This window comes from Nycticebus coucang, chromosome 15, assembly GCF_027406575.1.
Source record: "Nycticebus coucang isolate mNycCou1 chromosome 15, mNycCou1.pri, whole genome shotgun sequence".
Classification (NCBI taxonomy): domain Eukaryota; kingdom Metazoa; phylum Chordata; class Mammalia; order Primates; family Lorisidae; genus Nycticebus; species Nycticebus coucang.
Window position 1 is genome coordinate 61455764 of NC_069794.1, and position 6574 is coordinate 61462337.

Genomic DNA, 6574 nt, shown 5'->3' on the forward strand with positions numbered 1-6574 from the left:
AATAGATTATCCTCCATAATGTGGGTAGATCTCATCCAGTCTGTCAAAGGCCTTTAGAACAAAGACAGGTTTCCTAGAGAAGAAGCAGTTCTGCCCTAAAATTCTGCCTGAGTTTCTAGCTTGCTAGACTGCCCTGAAGATTTGGGACTAGAGACTGAAACGTGAATGCTTATCTGTGTTTCCAATCTGCCTACCTGGCCTGTAGATTTCAGACTTGGCAGATTCTGTAATTGTATGAGCAATAACTTAAAACCAATGAATATCTGTCTATTTATCCATCCATTCATCCATCCCATTGGATCCCACCCACCTGTTTCTCTGGAGGACCCTATTACACTTGGTTAGTTCCAAGCTCTCTCATTCCCTTCTCTCCAATGGACTAGAAGGTAACTTGGGCCTTCTGGAGCTGTCTCAGCTCTGCCTCTTCCTAGCTGTGTGATCTTGAGCAAGTTGCAAACATCTCTGTGCCTCTATTCACTCAACTGTTAAATAGGAACTACGAGAGTATTTGCTTCTGGGGCATTAGGGGAATTATTTTTTTTTTTTTTTTTTAATTTTTTTATTAAATCATAAGTGTATACAATGATATAATTATGGGGCATCATACACTCACTTCATAAACCATTTGACACATTTTTATCCCAGTGGTTAACATAGCCTTTCCGGCGTTATCTCAGTTACTGTGCCAAAACATTTATATTCTACATTTACCAAGTTTCGCAAATACCCCTGTAATATGCACCACAGGTGTGATCCCACCGGTTCCCCTCCCTCTACCCACCCCCTCTTTCCCACTTCCCCCTATTGTTAAGTTGTAGCTGGGTTATAGCTTTCATGTGAGAGTCCCAAATTAGTTTCATAGTAGGGCTGTGTACATTGGATATTTTTTCTTCCATTCTTGGGATACTTTACTAAGAAGAATATGTTCCAGCTCCATCCATGTAAACATGAAAGAGGTAAAGTCTCCATCTTTCTTTAAGGCTGCATAGTATTCCATGGTATACATATACCACAATTTATTAATCCATTCGTGGATCGATGGGCACTTCGGCTTTTTCCATGACTTAGCAATTATGAATTGGGCTGCAATAAACATTCTGGTACAAATATCTTTGTTATGTTGTGATTTTTGGTCTTCTGGGTATATGCCCAGCAGAGGAATTACAGGATTGAATGGCAGATCTATTTTTAGATCTCTGAGTGTTCTCCATATATCCCTCCAAAAGGAATGTATTAATTTGCATTCCCACCAGCAGTGCAGAAGTGTTCCCTTTTCTCCGCATCCACGCCAACATCTCTGGTCTTGATGGGGAATTAAATGAGGATGTTCCTGTCCCAAAGTAAGCACTGTATATTCAGTACATTAAACCAGCGTCATCACGCCTATTGATTTGGTGTTGACAGTGTATAAAGATATAAAGAATCATGTTACATGCCCTTTGGGTTTGCTGCCCACAGTCACTCTTCCCAGCTTTCCTGAGGGATGTGGCTGGTATGTTGGGGAAGGAAGCAGTGTGGGTGCTGAAGGTAAATAAACCACCTCAAATCTTGCTGCTCCTTTCTTACTACTTCATAATTGAAAGCAAGCAATACTGCTTTTTTTAGGCTGAGGACTTCCCAAGACTCTCAGTTTTACCCTAGCCATGCGGGGTGGAGGTCTTGGGAAACAGGCTTACATGGTCCGCAGAGAATTCAGCCTGCCGAGAGGAGGAAGTGGAGGAAGAATGCCTGGTGCCTGGCCTTGATTGATCACCCTGGGAAGCAAGACTTTTTTTTTTTTTCTCTCTCAACTGTACTTTACTCTAGAACACTTCTGGGACCAAATGTGTGAGTTGTTTCCCTACAAGCTCAATTCATTTCTCTGGTACACATCAACTAAGTGCCCTACAATGTAACTCAACTTCAAGACCATCTACCTGGACACAGTGCCAGATCCCACAGGTTAAGTTTCATTCTCACAAAACAGTTCCCCTGCCCAAACTTCAGATGCCAATTTCAAATCCAGGTTGTCACCTGTATTTCCAACTGAACAGCTATATATCTGGGGTTTTTATGACCCCTTCCTTGTTTTTTTTTTTTTTTTAAATCATAGCTGTGTACATTAATGCAATCATGGGGCACCATACCCTGGTTTTATAGACCATTTGACACATTTTTATCACACGGTTAACATAGCCTTCCTGGCATTTTCTTAGTTATTGTGTTAAGACATTTATATTCTTTTATATTCTACATTTATATTCATTTATATTCTACATTTACTAAGTTTCACATGTACCCTTGTAAGATGCACCGCAAAGCAAGACTTTTGAGTCTGTCACTGTGTCGTGCCACTGCACTTTCCCCCGATTTTGCCACCCCATTTGTTCCAAATTGCTCAAGAGTGATGGCTATAAAAACTTGGCGAACGTACACCCCACTGGAAGCCTAATGAAGAGCTATAAAACCTGGTGAGCAGAGCAGTGAAAGGTGTTGGCCGTGGAGGACGAGTGGAAAGAAAGAAAAGAACAGCTGCTAAATGAGGGCTTTAATGTTGACGGCTGTCGCGATGTTTCAACTGCACACGAGGGCAGGGCCTCGGAGGGAAGCTCGGTACCCCATGGATGTCACACGAGTGGTGGTGGTGGTGTTAATTTTGAACAAAAAAAGAAAATGTCTTCTTCCTTATACTCTGGAGGGGTGATTGATTCCTAGCTGGTGGAGATTCTGTCTGCATTCAGCAGTGTCTGGAATCTTCATTTGTTATGATGGGGACAGAGGGTGCTATTGTCACCTAGGGAGCACCTTCTGGAGCTGGTGAACATCTTACACTGCACAGGACAGCCCCACAGCAAAGTCTGCAGCTCAAAATGTCAATAATGCCCAGGTTGAGAAATGCTGGCTGAGGGGCCCTCCCTGCCCTAACGGAAGCCTAAGCGGCCCTGGTGTGCCCTGTGACACTGTGGCAGTTAAAGCACAGGAGTCACGTTTTTTCTTATAGAATGAAAACTCAAAGGTATTTGGATGTTTCTTCTAAGACAATGAGTTTCCTTGAATGCTGTTGTGGTTCTCTGGATGCTGCCTCCCCACAGCCAGGTACCAGATAATTGATTGGGAAAGGATTTTGACACCAGTTCATTTCATTGCCCTAGCAGGGTGGTAATGTAAAAAACTGAGAGGGGCTTCATGACAGTAAAACAGCTTTGACAAAGTGGCTTTGTCCCTGCTATTCACTGGGCACTCTCGGCTGTGGCCTCTGAGTGTTCTGTTTTATCTCCCCAGTCAGACTGGGGACTCAGAGGGGCCAAGGGCTACGATTCTTCCTTTCCTGGGCCACCCACCATTCCTAACAAAGGGCAGGCCATCAAGAAAGAAACGCTTCCTAGAGGAAAGTCACCACCTAGTGTAATGTAGTTCAACAGGCTGACAACCTGAAAAAAAATTAGGACAGGAAGGCGGGAACCATCCTAGTGATGAATGTTCTAAAATTAGAGCCCACAGTGCAGGTATTGTATTTCCTCAGAATGTTCATGTATCCTCACCGAGGAGTGAATACATCACTGAAATTTCCCTGGATAATTAGAAAGGGCCTGAAGGATATTCAGAATATCTTAAGTGATTGAAATAAACAAATTAAAAAAGGAATTCGTTACGTTCAGGGTCAGATTTATGGGAAGGTGGTCAGTTTTAGGTCTTTTTCTTTTGTGGCAGATGGGGGAAGCCTCAGAAAATGCTTTTCTGTGTCCCAAAAAGCTGTTCACCAAAATATTACGCAGATTTTCCATGCTGCATTGGAGCATAGAGAAAATGGTGTTTCCAGTCTTATCTATTTAACAGGTTGTGACCTGCTGGAGATCACCCTAGTCAGCGTCTCAGCCAGGACTAAAACCAGTCTCCCAACCATCAAACTCCCACCCTGCGCTGCTCTGCCTGCCCCGTTGTGTATCCGACATCCCACCGTTGACAGGCAGGGAGGTGACAGGATGACTGGAAATCGGGATGGGGCAGGTGGGAGTACACCGCTGCTCCTTTCCTGTACAGCTTGCTTAATCTTTCTGACTCTTAATGTTCTCATCTGGGAATAGAGAAAAAATTGCTCTTAGGGGTTTATCTATCTGTTCTTAAGAGCATCTAGGTCTCTTAAAGCTATCTCAGTGAGTTTCCATAACTTAGACTGATATTTCTCAGAGGTAATTCAGGAAACACTTGTTCTCAAGGTATGTTCATAATTTTCTATAACTAATGTGTTTTATGGCTAAATACTAGGGACATGGGTTAAACCAAGGTGAACAGGCATAGGAATTCTTAGAGCCTTCAGTAGGTTAATGGGTAGAGTACAGTGAGTGACTCGCCAAGAGGATATAATAGGTAGCATTTGATATATTTGACCATATACCTCCCCCCCTTTTTTTGTACTTCAGATTAATGTGAAGCTCGAACAGGTTACAGTGTTTGCTTTTGTTAGGTAGAGTCCCTTTTTAGTGGAACATATGATAATATCTTGTAGGACACTAGTCTCTATTGAACTGCCCTAGTGGGTTGAGTCCAACCCTTGTTTCTGGACTCAGACATGTGACTTCTCTTGACCAATCACTTACTAGTAAGCGCCACACAATCAGAGGGCTTGGAAAGTCCTTGTGCATTGGGGATTTCTCCCTTGCTGCTGTTCATAATCATGGATCTTAACCATCATCTTCTCTAGCTCTGTCATCATAAATAACTATGACTACATTCCAGGGGTGCCTGTGGGAAGGATGAGAAAGATGTGAAAGAGAGTGGAATTATCACAGCTGAGGTCCACACTGCCCCAAGCGAACTGTCAGCCAACCACCACCAGAAATGTGAGTCCCAGCTGACAGCCAACTGACCTAGAAAACGTGCAAGGGAGTCCAGCCGAGACGAGGAGACATTTCCACCTTAAATCACAAAACTCTGGATCTGTGAGACAAATAAATGATGGTTGTTTTAAGCCACTTGGTTTTGAGTGGCCAGTTATGCAGTGTTATGTGTGATGATGTGAAACTAATAGAGAAATTGGGATGGAAGCTGATACAGAAGTGGAATGTCCACACTCTGGCCCTGACTATTATTTTAATCCCACATCAGAATATACTCACCTCCTTAAAGGTCTCATCTCATCATAGTGTCAGGCTCAAGATGCAGCATCTCTGTTTGGCCTGAAAACCTAACCCAACAGTGTAAGCAAGAACAGAATAATTATAGTAGCTTATGCCCTTCAAAAAGAGAAGAATGGAAAGCGTATAAGGGACAATAGTTTGAAAATGTTGCCAGCAGCTTATATTCCAGAGGAGAGGAGAGGAGAGCTCCGTGATTAGGCCCCGGTTCTGTTCCCCGGGAGGGACTCCATCCTTGTCTCCTAAGGCTCTGCTCTCTGCCACTTGGCATGTCTTTTCCACCTTCCTTGGCCACTTCTGTGTGTTTTAAACAACTTTCTCAGCCTGCTTGTGGAAACTGGGGACTTAGAGGTCTTTTTACACTTTCAATAATCTCAATTTCTTCTGGCATAAACTGGTAACCCTTTGGTCAATATAGTACCTTCAAAATTTTTGTGAGTTTCTTATAAACCTGATGAGCCAAAAGTAGCACCCACACTTCTCTTAGAGCTGGCTCTCTCTCTAGACTCACTCACTGTCACCTTGGTAAGCTGGGTGCTATGGGACCATGCTCTTAAGATGCCCAGTAGCCCTTTGGTCTAGCTTAGAGGTCTACTAGGTTGTGCCTTATTTATTTCAGAGATCTTTTTTTTGTTTGTTTGTTTGTTTTCAAAGATCTTAATGAAAGGTCTTTATGGCAAATATTTAATTAGATCCTGTGTTACCAGATGAAGAGGGTCTTGGCTGGCAATTCTGGAGAACTGTGAGAGTATCCTTCCTAAGATTGTTCTGGGCTTCCATTTCCAAAATCACAGTTTTATGTATAAAAGTTAAAAGCAAGAACCATACTAACCCTTCTCTTAAACAGCCATAATTAACACTTACCTTAAACAACAGTGATCACCATAACCCATGACCCACAATAAACAATAATTGACATAACCCATGAGTCATATAACAGCATCCCAATTCAAAAGTTAATCTCCTAAATGAATTGCCCTAAACTACTCAAGATATATGCTTTTAGGTTAAAGCTGAATTTACAAAACAAGAATGGAAGACACGTCATGAAGGCAATTTAGGATCCACGCGGGCTGAGCGGCTTCGTTGCCTCAGCCACAGCCCGGCTGTCCCATGGTAGTCTCACCACAGTGCTCTCCCTCGCGTTGGGCTGTGTTTCTCTTTGAGACTCATTTGTGAGCTGAAGAGACTAGAGATGAGAAACAATTTTTCTTTCCATCCAAGAAGCCCTATTTCCTCTATAGGCTTATACATTGGTTAGTTATTTCTCTAGTCTTTCCCCTTCTTATAGAATCTTTTCAATATGTAGCTGATGCTTTCAACATTCTGCCTGGTAATGTCATTGTTCAAATCCCGATGTTCTTTAGGCACATTTTCTACCTTCTGCAGAACCTCTGGTGGCAGTTTTACCCACCTTCCTTTTTTTTTTTTCCCATTTGTAACCCATGTTGTTATTTTGC